Source organism: Salmo trutta, chromosome 36 (genome assembly GCF_901001165.1).
Source record: "Salmo trutta chromosome 36, fSalTru1.1, whole genome shotgun sequence".
NCBI lineage: Eukaryota > Metazoa > Chordata > Actinopteri > Salmoniformes > Salmonidae > Salmo > Salmo trutta.
In genome coordinates this window covers 5,781,773-5,799,585 of record NC_042992.1, presented here as the reverse complement: position 1 = coordinate 5,799,585, position 17,813 = coordinate 5,781,773, and the positions used below count along the sequence as shown (strand labels likewise).

At 42.7% G+C, this 17,813-nt stretch overlaps 1 protein-coding gene across 2 annotated transcripts in view; it reads right to left on the bottom strand.

Annotated features, from left to right (window-relative positions):
- The window catches only part of LOC115176305 (hippocalcin-like protein 1), a 74,702-nt gene that overhangs the window by 47,668 nt on the left and 9,221 nt on the right, over positions 1-17,813 (bottom strand). The window lies entirely within an intron of this gene.

Sequence of the window (17,813 nt, the reverse complement as noted above, 5' to 3'; positions counted from 1 at the left end):
CACAGCTACCTATAAAATGTTAATGCTCTCCTAACACTCTCTCCTTCAGAGAAGTCTACAACTAATCTAACTCTCTCTCTCTCTCTCCCCCGTTCAGAGGTGGCAAAGAGAATTCACATGATAGATAAAATGTGTATTTTTCTCCTCTTTTCTAACCCAGCTGTGTCTGGGTCTCCGTCCCAAATGACACTATATTGACTAGTGCACTACTTTCGATAAGAGCCCTGGGCCCTGGTCAAAAGTAGTGCACTACAGAGTATACACTGTAAAAAAAAAAAAATATATATATATATATATTCTGGGGAGAATTGAAATTGAAAAAATATATATTACACTTAATAAAAATGACTCAATCGTTTCAATGATTTGTTCATTTCATTTGACCCCCCCCAAAATTATATTTTATGAGGATGACCTAAGGGATATAACATGAGCGATTTGATTGTAAATAAGATATCTGTTATAGAATTTCTTTTCATTTGCAAAAATTTCTAAAAACCTGTTTTTGCTTTGTCATTATGGGGTATTGTGTTGTCATTATGGGGTATTGTGATGTCATTATGGGGTATTGTGATGTCATTATGGGGTATTGTGATGTCATTATGGGGTATTGTGATGTCATTATGGGGTATTGTGATGTCATTATGGGGTATTGTGATGTCATTATGGGGTATTGAGTGTAGATTGATGAGGATTTTTTATTTTTTTAAATCCATTTTAGAATAAGGCTGTAACGTAACAAAATGTGGAAAAAAGGGTGTGACAACTTTCCCAATGGACAGTAAGTATTACGGTAAGTAGCTTGTTGGGCCATGGGTTGTTCATTTACATTCAATGATCAGATCACCCATTCCCACCGTCAGCATTCTTAATGACAGAGGCAAATTCAGAATCATGCAATGCTTGCAGTTCTGTCTCCAGTTACTGCTGGTGGACTGAGCCTCCAGGGAGGTTACTGCTGGTGGACTGAGCCTCCAGGCAGGTTACTGCTGGTGGACTGAGCCTCCAGGGAGGTTACTGCTGGTGGACTGAGCCTCCAGGCAGGTTACTGCTGGTGGACTGAGCCTCCAGGGAGGTTACTGCTGGTGGACTGAGCCTCCAGGGAGGTTACTGCTGGTGGACTGAGCCTCCAGGGAGGTTCCTGCTGGTGGACTGAGCCTCCAGGGAGGTTACTGCTAGTGGACTGAGCCTCCAGGGAGGTTACTGCTGGTGGACTGAGCCTCCAGGGAGGTTACTGCTGGTGGACTGAGCCTCCAGGGAGATTACTGCTGGTGGACTGAGCCTCCAGGCAGGTTACTGCTGGTGGACTGAGCCTCCAGGGAGGTTCCTGCTGGTGGACTGAGCCTCCAGGGAGGTTACTGCTAGTGGACTGAGCCTCCAGGGAGGTTACTGCTGGTGGACTGAGCCTCCAGGGAGGTTACTGCTGGTGGACTGAGCCTCCAGGGAGGTTACTGCTGGTGGACTGAGCCTCCAGGCAGGTTACTGCTGGTGGACTGAGCCTCCAGGCAGGTTACTGCTGGTGGACTGAGCGCACTCAACAATGCCTATCAAAGTGGTTTAAAACGGCAAATGATTAAATACATCAAGCAATGTTAAACATTACGTTTTTAAAAAAAAACACTAATATGATGACTTTACAAAATAATTGTGTAACAACTCATATGTAATCATATTATTATTTTATAGCAAAATATTAATTCCCTGGACTTACTTTATTTGTGTTGCCTTCATTTTTCAACACTTCATTGTTTAGGGAACAGGGTGCCAGTGTAGGGAACAAGGAGCCAGGGTAGGGAACAAGGAGCCAGAGTAGGAAACAAGGAGCCAGGGTAGGGAACAAGGAGCCAGAGTAGGGAACAAGGAGCCAGAGTAGGGAACAAGGAGCCAGAGTAGGGAACAAGGAGCCAGGGTAGGGAACAAGGAGCCAGAGTAGGGAACAAGGAGCCAGAGTAGGGAACAAGGAGCCAGGGTAGGGAACAGGGTTCCATTTGGGATTCAGCCTGTGTATTGTTCATTTTGATAAGACTTCTCTGATAATGTATAATGGATGGTTTGAATGTATTTTTACAGCTCTGGTTAAACAGGTAGAATTCTGGCACAAACAATAACAGCCAAGGCATCATTTATTTCCCATACAGTTTCATGGCTGTGGAGGGTGAAGTTAACACACACACACACACACACACACACACACACACACACACACACACACACACACACACACACACACACACACACACACACACACACACACACACACACACACACACACACACACACACACACATGCACTTACACACATGCACAACACTCATCTAATTGAGAGCGCACATGCACTCAGTCCATTTTCATACTGACATCTTAATGCATGCACTTTGAAATAGACAATTAGGAGAACGAGAGGGGGAGATGGACGGAGAAAGAAAGAGGGAGAAAGGAGAGAGAGAGAGAGATGGAAGGAGAGAGAGTGAGAGGGAAGGAGAAAGAAAGAGGGAGAAAGGAGAGAGAGAGGAGAGAGAGAGGAGAGAGAGAGAGACAGGGGGAAGGAGAGAGAGAGAGAGAGGGAAGGAGAGAGCGAGGGGAGAGAGAAATGAGAGAGAGAGGAGAGAAGGAAGGAAGGAGAAAGGAGGGAGAGAGAGAGGGAGAAAGGAGAGAAGGAAGGAAGAAAAAAGGAGGGATAGAGAGGGAGAAAGGAGAGAAGGAAGGAAGGAGAAAGGAGGGATAGAGAGGGAGAAAGGAGAGAAGGAAGGAGAAAGCAGGGAGAGAGGGAGAAAGGAGAGAAGGAAGGAGAAAGGAGGGATAGAGAGGGAGAAAGGAGAGAAGGAAGGAGAAAGCAGGGAGAGAGGGAGAAAGGAGAGAAGGAAGGAGAAAGGAGGGATAGAGAGGGAGAAAGGAGAGAAAGTGTGCTAAAAGAGAATATAACAGAGGCATATAGAGAAGAAAGATGTCCAAATGATGTAACCACAGACGCAATAACGACAGTCAGCGACAGTAATATCATCCATCTCTTTACTCTTTCCATTTCTCTTTCTTTTCACTCATCATTTCACTCATGTCCCAAACACTGGGGCTTAACTACTTAAAACACTGCAGCACGATGGAACTGATTCAGCCCATGGAACATTTGGAATTGAACTGATTCAGCCCATGGAACTGATGCAGCCCATGGAACATTTGGAATTGAACTGATTCAGCCCATAGAACATTTGGAATTGAACTGATTCAGCCCATGGAACATTTGGAATTGAACTGATTCAGCCCATGGAACATTTGGAATTGAACTGATTCAGCCCATGGAACATTTGGAATGGAACTGATGCAGCCCATGGAACATTTGGAATGGAACTGATTCAGCCCATGGAACATTTGGAATGGAACTGATACAGCCCATGGAACATTTGGAATGGAACTGATGCAGCCCATGGAACATTTGGAATGGAACTGATACAGCCCATGGAACATTTGGAATGGAACTGATGCAGCCCATGGAACATTTGGAATGGAACTGATTCAGCCCATGGAACATTTGGAATGGAAATGATGCAGCCCATGGAACATTTAGAATGGAAGTGATGCAGCCCATGGAACATTTGGAATGGAACATTTCACCAACATTCTGTTATACATCTCTAGAATGATCAACAGCCATTCTGTTCTAGACCATAAGGACAGGGTCTGGGACTCATCAAGTATTTAGTCTCATTTAAACTAGGGATGTTGGATATGTCCCAAAAAAATAGAATGCACTATTTTAGACCAGAGCCATATGGACCCTGCTGTCATTTAGGACATAACTATACTCTGCCAGTAAACCTCCCCCATGTGACTGGGTTAACCATCGAAATACAGGGCCAGTTGATGGATCTGAGAGGGAGTGTGTCCCAAACGGAACCCTTTACCCCTATGGGGCCCTGGTCAAAAGTAGTGTACTACATAGGGAGCAGGGTGAGACAGCCGGAGAGACAGCCCTTCACATCCTCATCTGTTGATTAGTAAATCACTGGACGTTTAAGAGACTAAATAATTGGATGTTTGAAAGTGGTTGGCGTATCTGTCTGTACGTGTTTTTAATTGATAGGAGAGAAGCACACCCTCCACTGTGTCCATTTTCTCACTAGCATGTTAATGCATTTTACAGAGACAGAGAGAGACAGAGAGAGACAGAGACAGAGAGAGACAGAGAGAGAGAGAGACAGAGAGAGAGACAGAGACAGAGAGACAGAGAGAGAGAGAGAGAGAGAGAGAGAGAGACAGACAGAGAGAGACAGAGAGAGAGAGAGAGAGAGAGAGAGAGAGAGAGAGAGAGAGACAGAGAGACGGAGAGAGGGAGAGAGAGACAGAGAGAGAGAGAGAGACAGAGAGAGACAGAGAGAGACAGAGAGAGAGACAGAGAGAGAGACAGAGAGACCGAGAGAGAGACAGAGAGACAGAGAGAGAGACAGAGAGACAGAGAGAGAGAGACAGAGAGAGAGAGAGAGACACTACCACGCCTTCCCCCTGTTGTTGTGTCATTGTGAGTGTCTCTCCAGTGAAGTGACCTTTACCAGTGAGTGTAATTTCTTTTATAAATTGATATAGTCATGTGTCAATATATTCTGTCCTCTTCTGAACTCTGTAGCCAACACATAGTCAAGCAAGACTAATGTTTAGTCAAGCGAATATATTTCTGTGTGTGTTGACTGAGGCAATACTTTGTCATGGGAGAGATGTGAGCTCTGCTCTGCCCGGTCACCCAAGACTGAGGTTAATGTAAGGTAAGGTTACTGTAACCCCAAGGTTAACTATGCATTGCTGGGAATGCGCTTGTAATTAAGCATTTCCCCGGTCCACACCTGTTGTATTCGGCGCATATGGCCAATAAAATTGTATTTATCTTGATTTGATTTAGTTCTGGATCTGAAACTGAAACTGCTGAAGCTGCCAACATCTTGGACTAATCTTGAACAACTAATATTTATCCAGACAATGAAATAAATATTTCAGACACAACCAAGCTGTATGAAGTAACTTGCCTAAAAATGGCCTAATAGTTTATCAACATTTTAAGCTAAACATTCTGATCTGTTGCGTCAGTGTCATTACTGAAGAAAAAAAATACGTTTTTTTGAAGTTAGTGGTTGTATTAATTTAGGATCTATCGCATCCCACAACTGTTCCAGACTATGTTTGAAATATGTATTTCTTCGCACAGAATAGAATAGGTCCCCTATAGTATTTTTGTACTATGGGGGATAGTAGATTGACATAGGCTAGTGATTTTGCTGTTTGTTACTCATCTTGTTGGCTGACGAAAAAGTAAAAATGGGGACAGTTCTTCCAATTACTTTAATATGCGCCTCGGAATTGAATAAGGATGCGCGCAGTTGCGTCCCCGATGAGTCTGTCTTCACTTGTAGCCTGTGAGAAAGACCAGCTATCGTGATGGAGAGCCATGTGAGGGAGGGGTGCTTTGGCACGCAGCCGGAAGAAGGGAATTTTAATGATTATATTCAGCCCAAGGGTACAACAGCCACTGGTCGCAAAATACATGGATTTTTTTATCGGGGGGCATTACGGCCACACAAAGGGGACGCTGCCATTATCAATTGTGTACAGCCTGTGCAAAAAAAACAAAGCAGAACTCATGCCTTTCATGCAACTTTCTTCAAATCATCATCAGAGTCTCATCATACAGCCTTACAATGTATTAAACATCTAAACATATAGACCCAACGTTGGTAGAACAACTAAAGTTACATTAATAACTCTAAATGAAGCATATAGGAGGACCTATTTCTTTGTTTAACCGCTCAACACAGAAAAGCCACGTGTGCATACTCCCTCTAACCATTTGGAGGAAATGTTCTTTATTTTTATTCAGCTTTGTTAAATTTTATTCTTCATAATATGAAATAATATAAAATAATGCCACAGAATTCCAAGCAAATCTTGTCTGCTAAATGAACTAGTGTAGCCCCACAGCCATATGGCATAGCCACGTCAGGACCTAACAAAAGGATGACTCCGAGTATGCTATTCTGTTCTTCTGAAATAGACTACATTTTCTTCATATCATGTTTCTTTAGACCTGTCTAAAATAAATAATGGATTTATTGTGAAGGTGCAGGCTATTTTACATGGATTTATTAAACTTTTTTAAATGTAGCCAGGAGATGCTAAATGTGTTTATGTTAATTAACCGGCCATTACCGTGAGACCGGCAGATATCTGCTTGACAATCACCGGCTGACAAAAATGTTATGACCTCCACAGCGGTATGAAGTAACTAAGTCAGACTCTGTATAAATTAACTAAGTCAGAGTCTGTATGAAGTAACTAAGTCAGACTGTATGAATTAACTAAGTCAGACTGTGTGAATTAACTAAGTCAGACTGTATGAATTAACTAAGTCAGACTGTATGAATTAACTAAGTCAGACTGTATGAATTAACTAAGTCAGACTGTATAAATTAACTAAGTCAGACTGTGTGAATTAACTAAGTCAGACTGTATGAATTAACTAAGTCAGACTGTATAAATTAACTAAGTCAGACTGTGTGAATTAACTAAGTCAGACTGTATGAATTAACTAAGTCAGACTCTGTATGAAGTAACTAAGTCAGAGTCTGTATGAATTAACTAAGTCAGACTGTATGAATTAACTAAGTCAGACTGTATGAATTAACTAAGTCAGACTGTATAAATTAACTAAGTCAGACTGTATGAATTAACTAAGTCAGACTGTATAAATTAACTAAGTCAGACTGTATGAATTAACTAAGTCAGACTGTATAAATTAACTAAGTCAGACTGTATGAAGTAACTAAGTCAGACTGTATGAATTAACTAAGTCAGACTGTATGAATTAACTAAGTCAGACTGTATGAATTAACTAAGTCAGACTCTGTATGAAGTAACTAAGTCAGACTCTGTATGAAGTAACTAAGTCAGACTGTATGAATGAACTAAGTCAGACTCTATGAATTAACTAAGTCAGACTCTGTATGAAGTAACTAAGTCAAAGTCAGGGCAATGATTTCTGGACAGGACAATGAAGGTGAAATCCTCTGTATGTAAGTATATTAGAGCTAGGGAAAATGTCCCATTAAAACCTGTTGGGGCTAGGGGGCAGTATTGAGAATTTTGAAAAAAATATGTGCCCATTTTTAACTGCCTCCTACACCATCTCAGAAGCTAGGATATGCATATTATTAACGGATTTGGATAGAAAACACTCTGAATTTTCTAAAACTGTTTGAATGGTGTCTGTAAGTATAACAGAACTCATATGGCAGGCAAAGACCTGAGACAAATTCTGACAGGATGTAGATATCTGATGTGTTGAATTACTTTTAAGCCTATGCCATTGAAACACACAGGGACGTATTAATCATTGAGCACTTCCTACGCCAGATGTCACCAGTCTTTACAAAGTGCTTTGAGTCTTCTACTGTGAAAACTGACCGAACAAGAGACTTGGAACGTTGGTCATAAGCGGATGGCCGATACTGCTCTGGCGCGCGAGTGCATGTTTGGGTACTCTCGTTCCAATACGTTTTAAAAGAGAATGCAATCGTCCGCCTTGAATATTATTGAAGTTCTGATTGAAAAAGGCCCTAATGATTTATGCTATACAACGTTTGACATGTTTGAACGAACGTAAATATTTTTTTCCCCCTCTTTGATGAAGACAAGTCCAGCGGGCGACGTTCATTTTTTTGAGTAGCCTACAGGACGCGCTAACAACACAGAGCTTTTTGGACATAAATTATGAGCTTTTTCGAACAAAACTACATTTGTTATGGACCTGGGATTCCTGGAAGTGACATCTGATGAAGATAATCAAAGGGATTATTTACATAGTATTTTTGATTTTACATCAACGCCATAGTAAAACGCTGTTTTTGGATATAAATATGAACTTGATAGAACAAAAAATGCATGTATTGTCTAACATAATGTCCTAGGAGTGTCATCTGATGAAGATTGTCAAAGGTTAGTGGATAATTTTAGCTGGTTTTCTGCTTTTGGTGATGCCCGTCTTTGCATTGACAAAACATTACACACAGCTATTTTCAATGTCCTGTCCTAACATAATCTAACTTTATGCTTTCGCCGTAAAGCCTTTTTGAAATCGGACAACGTGGTTAGATTAAGGAGATGTTTATCTTTCAAAGGGTGTAAGATAGTTGTATGTTTGAGAAATTTGAATTATGACATTTAATTGTTTTCAAATTTGGCGCCCTTGATATTTCACCTGCTGTTGATAGGGTGTACCAGGGGAGGTTAATGTGATGAGACTTTGGGGCAATGCTCAGACCCCGTTAATCAGGGAGATCTCTCTCTCTCTCTCTCTCTCTCTCTCTCTCTCTCTCTCTCTCTCTCTCTCTCTCTCTCTCTCTCTCTCTCTCTCTCTCTCTCTCTCTCTCTCTCTCTCTCTCTCTCTCTCTCTCTCTCTCTCTCTCTCTCTCTCTCTCTCCTTTGTTTGTGAGGGAAGGTGAACTCAATTATATTAAAGTTGTTCTTCACAGAGGTGATGAAAAAGGATGCATAAATAGAGGAGGGGCTCCCCGGGCTGTTTTCCAGCTCTCTGATGAGAAGACCTTGTTACTGTAACTCTCCTTCAGACCTGTCTACCTCTCATCCGCTTCAATAACTATCCACCTCTCTCACCCCTCCTCTATAAATCTCCTTCAGACCTCTCGCCCCTCTTTCAGACCTCTCTCGCCTCACCCCTCTTTCAGACCTCTCTCCCCTCACCCCTCTTTCAGACCTCTCCCCTCACCCCTCTTTCAGACCTCTCACCCCTCCTTCAGAACTCTCCCCTCCTTCAGACCTCTACCTCTCTCACACCTCCTCTATAACTCTCCTTTAGAACTCTCTCCCCTCCATCAGATCTCTCTCCCCTCCTTCAGACCTCTCTCCCTAATCTTAACCCTTCCCCTAACCTTAACTCTTTAACCTGACTCCTAAACGTAACCCTAACCCCTAGCCCAGCTAATGTCAGTCACCTAGCTAGAATTCGTAACATATAGTACATTTAGCAAATGTGTTACATATTGTACGTTTTGCAAATTCTGAGCATATAATACGCATATTAATTTGTAACATACAGTATCTGTCACAACCGGATCTGCTTCACCTGTTTTTGTGCTTGTCTCCAACCCCCTCCAGGTGTAGCCATCTTCCCCATTATCCCCTGTGTATTTATACCTGTGTTCTCTGTTTGTCAGTTCGTCTTGTCAGGTCTTACCAGTGTGCTTTCCCGCCTTCCTGTTTGTCTAGTTCTGTTTCTTAGTTTTTCCCGGTTCTGACCATTCTGCCTGCCCGGACCCGGAGCCTGCCTACCGTCCTGTACCTGCCTGACTCTGACCTGATCACGAACCTCTACCTGCCCTGACTCCAAGCCTGCCTGCCTGCCGTCCTGTACCTGCCTGACTCTGACCTGATCACGAACCTCTACCTGTCCTGACTCCAAGCCTGCCTGCTGTCCTGTACCTGCCTGACTTTGACCTGATCACGAACCTCTGCCTGCCCTGACTCCAAGCCTGCCTACCGTCCTGTACCTGCCTGACTCTGACCTCATTACGAACCTCTACCTGTCCTCGACCTGCCCTCTACCTGTCCTGTGTTTCTAATAAATAATCTGAGAACTGTACTATCCGCCTCTCATGTCTGCATCTGGGTCATATCCTGAGTCGTGATAATATCACATGAAATGGGAGGGTTGTACATCCATAAATGAATAGGCTACCTGGGGCGGCAGGTAGCCTAGTGGTTAGAGTGTTGGACTTGTAACCCGAAAGGTTGCAAGATCAAATCCTCGAGCTGACAATGAAAAAAAAAAAATATATATATATATATTTTTTTAAACGTTTTTCTGCCCCTGATCAAGGCAGTTAACCCACTGTTCCTAGGCTGTCATTGAAACTAAGAATGTGTTCTTAACTGACTTGCCTAGTTAAATAAAGGAAGAAAAAAAAAGAAATACATATCATATTTACATACTAAATAATACTAAATGCTGTGAGTACAGGTTGAAAATAACACATCAGGAGACAGAACAGTATGTACAGTATGACAAAAACACAAAACGCCATTCCATTCGCTCCGTTCCAGCTGTTATTATGAGCCATTCTCCCCTCAGCAGGCTCCTGTGACACAAACACACACAGGCACGCACACACAAGCACACATACATACATTCCAGGGCAAGAGGTTACAGCTTTCCCAAATAAGGTTAAAAAAAAATCCTGCATATACTGTAGGAGCATTCAAGGGAGAGAGAAAAAGCCTGGGAAACAACCTCAATCTAGTCTGCTATGCTAACTTCCCACATTCTAGAAGTCTAGTCTGCTATGCTAACTTCCCACATTCTAGACGTCTAGTCTGCTATGCTAACTTCCCACATTCTAGAAGTCTAGTCTGCTATGCTAACTTCCCACATTCTAGACGTCTAGTCTGCTATGCTAACTTCCCACATTCTAGAAGTCTAGTCTGCTATGCTAACTTCCCACATTCTAGAAGTCTAGTCTGCTATGCTAACTTCCCACATTCTAGAAGTCTAGTCTGCTATGCTGACTTCCCACATTCTAGAAGTCTATTCTGCTATGCTAACTTCCCACATTCTAGACGTCTAGTCTGCTATGCTAACTTCCCACATTCTAGACGTCTACTCTGCTATGCTAACTTCCCACATTCTAGACGTCTAGTCTGCTATGCTAACTTCCCACATTCTAGACGTCTAGTCTGCTATGCTAACTTCCCACATTCTAGACGTCTAGTCTGCTATGCTAACTTCCCACATTCTAGAAGTCTAGTCTGCTATGCTAACTTCCCACATTCTAGACGTCTATTCTGCTATGCTAACTTCCCACATTCTAGACGTCTAGTCTGCTATGCTAACTTCCCACATTCTAGAAGTCTATTCTGCTATGCTAACTTCCCACATTCTAGAAGTCTAGTCTGCTATGCTAACTTCCCACATTCTAGAAGTCTATTCTGCTATGCTAACTTCCCACATTCTAGACGTCTAGTCTGCTATGCTAACTTCCCACATTCTAGACGTCTAGTCTGCTATGCTAACTTCCCACATTCTAGACGTCTAGTCTGCTATGCTGACTTCCCACATTCTAGAAGTCTATTCTGCTATGCTAACTTCCCACATTCTAGACGTCTAGTCTGCTATGCTAACTTCCCACATTCTAGAAGTCTAGTCTGCTATGCTAACTTCCCACATTCTAGATGTCTAGTCTGCTATGCTAACTTCCCACATTCTAGACGTCTAGTCTGCTATGCTAACTTCCCACATTCTAGACGTCTAGTCTGCTATGCTAACTTCCCACATTCTAGACGTCTAGTCTGCTATGCTAACTTCCCACAATCTAGACGTCTAGTCTGCTATGCTAACTTCCCACATTCTAGACGTCTAGTCTGCTATGCTAACTTCCCACATTCTAGAAGTCTATTCTGCTATGCTAACTTCCCACATTCTAGAAGTCTAGTCTGCTATGCTAACTTCCCACATTCTAGACGTCTAGTCTGCTATGCTAACTTCCCACATTCTAGAAGTCTATTCTGCTATGCTAACTTCCCACATTCTAGACGTCTAGTCTGCTGTGCTAACTTCCCACATTCTAGACGTCTAGTCTGCTATGCTAACTTCCCACATTCTAGAAGTCTATTCTGCTATGCTAACTTCCCACATTCTAGAAGTCTAGTCTGCTATGCTAACTTCCCACATTCTAGAAGTCTAGTCTGCTATGCTAACTTCCCACATTCTAGAAGTCTATTCTGCTATGCTAACTTCCCACATTCTAGACGTCTAGTCTGCTATGCTAACTTCCCACATTCTAGACGTCTAGTCTGCTATGCTAACTTCCCACATTCTAGACGTCTAGTCTGCTATGCTGACTTCCCACATTCTAGAAGTCTATTCTGCTATGCTAACTTCCCACATTCTAGACGTCTAGTCTGCTATGCTAACTTCCCACATTCTAGAAGTCTATTCTGCTATGCTAACTTCCCACATTCTAGACGTCTAGTCTGCTATGCTAACTTCCCACATTCTAGACGTCTAGTCTGCTATGCTAACTTCCCACATTCTAGACGTCTAGTCTGCTATGCTGACTTCCCACATTCTAGAAGTCTATTCTGCTATGCTAACTTCCCACATTCTAGACGTCTAGTCTGCTATGCTAACTTCCCACATTCTAGAAGTCTAGTCTGCTATGCTAACTTCCCACATTCTAGATGTCTAGTCTGCTATGCTAACTTCCCACATTCTAGACGTCTAGTCTGCTATGCTAACTTCCCACATTCTAGACGTCTAGTCTGCTATGCTAACTTCCCACATTCTAGACGTCTAGTCTGCTATGCTAACTTCCCACATTCTAGACGTCTAGTCTGCTATGCTAACTTCCCACAATCTAGACGTCTAGTCTGCTATGCTAACTTCCCACATTCTAGACGTCTAGTCTGCTATGCTAACTTCCCACATTCTAGAAGTCTATTCTGCTATGCTAACTTCCCACATTCTAGAAGTCTAGTCTGCTATGCTAACTTCCCACATTCTAGACGTCTAGTCTGCTATGCTAACTTCCCACATTCTAGAAGTCTATTCTGCTATGCTAACTTCCCACATTCTAGACGTCTAGTCTGCTGTGCTAACTTCCCACATTCTAGACGTCTAGTCTGCTATGCTAACTTCCCACATTCTAGACGTCTAGTCTGCTATGCTGACTTCCCACATTCTAGACGTCTAGTCTGCTATGCTAACTTCCCACATTCTAGAAGTCTAGTCTGCTATGCTAACTTCCCACATTCTAGATGTCTAGTCTGCTATGCTAACTTCCCACATTCTAGACGTCTAGTCTGCTATGCTAACTTCCCACATTCTAGACGTCTAGTCTGCTATGCTAACTTCCCACATTCTAGACGTCTAGTCTGCTATGCTAACTTCCCACATTCTAGAAGTCTAGTCTGCTATGCTAACTTCCCACATTCTAGAAGTCTAGTCTGCTATGCTAACTTCCCACATTCTAGAAGTCTAGTCTGCTATGCTAACTTCCCACATTCTAGATGTCTAGTCTGCTATGCTAACTTCCCACATTCTAGACGTCTAGTCTGCTATGCTAACTTCCCACATTCTAGAAGTCTAGTCTGCTATGCTAACTTCCCACATTCTAGATGTCTAGTCTGCTATGCTAACTTCCCACATTCTAGACGTCTCGACCCTGCCTGTCGTGAAGAAGGGGGGCTAAAAATACCTCACACTCACACACGACTTTCATCAGAAAGGCCCTCTAGGCGAGAATTTCCCCTTCACTAAAGATCATGTGGCACCATGTGTGTGTGTGTGTGTGTGTGTGTGTGTGTGTGTGTCACTGGGAGGGCTGAGCTGAGAGAAGAGGCACTAGCTAGCTGTTAGTCCTATCCCACAACACACTGCTTCAGCCTGTACTAATCTGTATTCTATGCGCTGGGATACCAGGTGAAAAAAAAGTCTGTTGGTGAGACCTAGAGCAAGGCACTTAAAATCAAATTGCTCCTGTAAGTCTCTCTGGGTAAGAGTGTCTGCAAAACGATGTCTACATAAAATGTAATTCCATTTCAGCCAGCCATGACACCCACCATCTCAGATCTGAAATCGTTTCCGTAGTTAGAAAGAGAAGATTAGCACTCCTATACCATTATTACGTTGAAATATTAGTTTGATCTCTGAGAAATTAAGCTAATTGATTTCACCCAAATTTGGCCATTTTAAAATGTATAGGATTCATTTAACATTCATTAAAAATATTAATAAAATATTATTATTATTTAACAATGAGTAAGACATGAGGAATCCAAAGAAATGGTAAAAAAAAAGAATAATAAAAAAAAATACCTTATTTACATAAGTATTCAGACCCTTTGCTATGAGACAAGAAATTGAGCTCAGGTGTATCCTGATTCCATTGATCATCCTTGAGATGTTTCTACAACTTGTTTGGAGTTCACCTGTGGTAAATTCAATTGATTGGAAATAATTTGGAAATGCATACACCTGTCTATATAAGGTCCTACAGTTGACAGTGGATGTCAGTGCAAAAACCAAGCCATGAAGTCGAAGGAATTGTCCATAGAGCTCTGAGACAGGATTGTGTTGGGGCACAGATCTGGGGAAGGGTACCCCCAAAAACATTCTGCAGCATTGAAGCTCCCCAAGAACACAGTGGCCTCCATCATTCATAAACGAAAGAAGTTTGGAACCACCAAGACTATTCCTAGAGCTGGTCACCCGGCCAAACTGAGCAATCGGCGGGAGAAGGGCTGGGTCAGGGAGGTGACCAAGAACCAGATGGTCACTCTGACAGTCCCCCAGAGTTCCTCTGTGGAGATGGGAGAACCTTCCAGAAGGACAACCATCTCTGCAGCACTCCACCAATCAGGCCTTTACGGTAGAGTGGCCAGACGGAAGCCACTCCTCAGTAAAAGGAACATGAAAGCCCACTTGGAGTTTGCCAAAAGGCACCTAAAGGACTCTCAGACCATGAAAAATAAGGATCTCTGGTCTGATGAATCCAAGATTAAACTCTTTGGCCTGAATGCCAAGCGTTACGTCTGGAGGAAACCTGGCACAATCCCTTCGGTGAAGCATGGTGGTGGCAGCATCATGCTGTGGGGATGTATTTCAGCAGCAGGGACTGGGAAACTAGTCTCTGCACACTGCCCTATCCCATCTGGACAAGAGGAATACCCATGAAAGAATGCTGTTTATTGACTATAGCTCAGCATTCATCACCATCGTACCCTCCAAGGTTGTCATTAAGCTTGAGGCCCTGGGTCTGAACCCCGCCCTGTGCAACTGGGTCCTGGACTTCCTGATGGGCCGCCCCCAGGTGGTGAAGGTAGGAAACATCACCTCCACTCTGCTGATCCTCAACACTGGGGCCCCACATAGGTGCGTGCTCTGCCCCATCCTGTACTCCCGGTTCACCCATGACTGCATGGCCAAGCACGCCTCCAACTCAATCATCAAGTTTGCAGACGACACAACAGTAGTAGGCTTGATTATCAACGATGACGAGACGGCCTACAGGGAGGAGGTGAGGGCTCTGGGAGTGTGGTGTCAGGAAAACAACCTCTCACTCAACATCAACAAAACAAAAGAGCTGATTGTGGTCTTCAGGAAAAGCAGAGGGTGCTCCCCCCTATCTACATCAACGGGACCACAGTGGAGAAGGTGGAAAGCTTCAAGTTCCTCAGCGTACACATCACTGACAAACTGAAATGGACCACCCACACAGACAGTGTGGTGAAGAAGGAGCAACAGAGCCTCTTCAACCTCAGGAGGCTAAAGAAATGTGGCTTGTCACCTAAAACCGTCAGACTTTTTACAGATGCACAATTGAAAGCATCCTGTCGGGCTGTATCACCACTTGGTACGGCAACTGCACCGCCCGCAACTGCAAGGCTCTCCAGAGGGTGGTGCGGTCTGCCCAACACATCACCGGGGAAAACTACCTGCCCTCCAGGACACCTACAGCACCCGATGTCACAGGAAGGCTAAAAAGATCAAAGGACAACAACCACCCGAGCCACTTTTAAAAAACAGGCACACATACCACACTATCATCCAGAAGTCGAGGTCAGTAACGGTGCATCAAAGCAGGGACCGAGAGACTGAAAAACAGCTTCTATCTCAAGGCCATCAGATTGTCAAACAGCCATCACTAGCACATTAGAGGCTGCTGCCTATAGGCATAGCCTAGAAATCACTGGCTACTTTAAAGAATGGAACACTAGTCACTTTAATAATGTTTACATATCTGGCATACTCACCTCATATGTACAGTTGAAGTCGGAAGCTTACGTACACCTTAGCCAAATACTATTAAACTCAGTTATTCACAATTCCTGACATTTAATCTTTGTAAAAATTCCTTGTCTTAAGTCAGTTAGGATCACCACTTTATTTTAAGAATGTGAAATGTCAGAATAATAGTAGAGAGAATGATTTATTTCAGCTTTTATTGAATTTATCACATTCCCAGTGGGTCAGAAGTTTACATACACTCATTTAGTATTTGGTAGGATTGCCATTAAATTGTTTAACTTGGGTCAAACTTTTCGGGTAGCCTTCCACAAGCTTCCTGTTTTTGTTTTAATATTTCACTGCCATACTGTGTTGGATCTTGTCTAGCCATCTTGTCTCAAGAGGACCACAATGGAAATAAGTCCCAGACTTTATTGTGTGTTATCCTCCATGATTTTATTAATGTGCATGTATGGGCTTTTTCAAGTTTTATGTGTGCTTGTTTTTTAAAATGGTCGAATTAATAAACTAAACTAAAAATCCCACAATAAGTTGAGTGAGTTTTGGCCCGATTCATCCAAACAGAGCGGGTGTAACTGAGTCAGGTTTGTAGGCCTCCTTGCTCGCACACACCTTTTCACTTCTGCCCACAAATTTTCTATAGGATTGAGGTCAGGGTTTTGTGATGGCCACTCCAATACCTTGACTTTGTTGTCCTTAAGCCATTTTGCAACAACTTTGGAAGTATACTTGGGGTCATTGTCCATTTGGAAGACCCATTTGTGACCAAGCTTTAACTTCCTGACTGACGTCTTGAGATGTTGCTTCAATATATCAAAATTATTTTCCTACCTCATGATGCCATCTATTTTGTGATGTGCACCAGTCCCTCTTGCAGCAAAGCACCCCCACAACATGATGCTACCACCCCCATGCTTCACGGTTGGGATGGTGTTCTTCGGCTTGCATGCATTTTCCTCCAAATATAACAATGGCCATTATGGCCAAACAGTTCTATTTTTGTTTCATCAGACCATAATACATTTCTCCGAAAAGTACGGTCTTTGTCCCCATGTGCATTTGCAAACCGTAGTCTGGCTTTTTTATGGCGGTTTTGGAGCAGTGGCTTCTTCCTTGCTGAGCGGCCTTTCAGGTTATGTCGATATAGGACTCGTTTACTGTGGATGTAGATACTTTTGTACTTGTTTCCTCCAGCATCTTCACAAGGTCCTTTGCTGTTGTTCTGGGATTGATTTGCAATTTTCGCACCAAAGTACGTTCATCATTAGGAGACAGAACGCATATCCTTCCTGAGCGGTATGACGACTGCATGGTCCCATGGTGTTTATACTTGCATACTATTGTTTGTACAGATGAACGTGGTACCTTCAGGCGTTTGGAAATTACTCCCAAGGATGAACCAGACTTGTGGAGGTCTACAATTTTTTTTCTGAGATCTTGGCTGATTTCTTTTGATTTTCCCATGATGTCAAGCAAAGAGGCACTGAGTTTGAAGGCAGGCCTTGAAATACATCCACAGTACACCTCCAATTGACTCAAATGATGTCAATTAGCCTATCAGAAGTTTCTAAAGCCATGACATCATGTTCTGGAATTTTCCAAGCTGTTTAAAGGCACAGTCAACTTAGTGTATGTAAACTTCTGACCCACTGGAATTGTGATACAGTGAATTATAAGTGAAATAATCTGTCTGTAAACAATTGTTGGAAAAATGACTTGTGTCATGCACAAAGTAGATGTCCTAACCGACTTGCCAAAACTATAGTTTGTTAACAAGAAATTTGTGGAGCGGTTGAAAAAACGAGTTTAATTGTCTCCAACCTCAGTGTATGTAAACTTCCGACTTCAACTGTATGTATATAGTCTTAATTCATTCCTACTTAGATTTGTGTGTATTGGGTATATATGCTGTGTCATTTCTTAGATATTACTTGTTAGATATTACTGCAATGTCGGAACTAGAAACACAAGCATTTTGCTACACCCGCAATAACATCTGCTAATTACGTGTTTG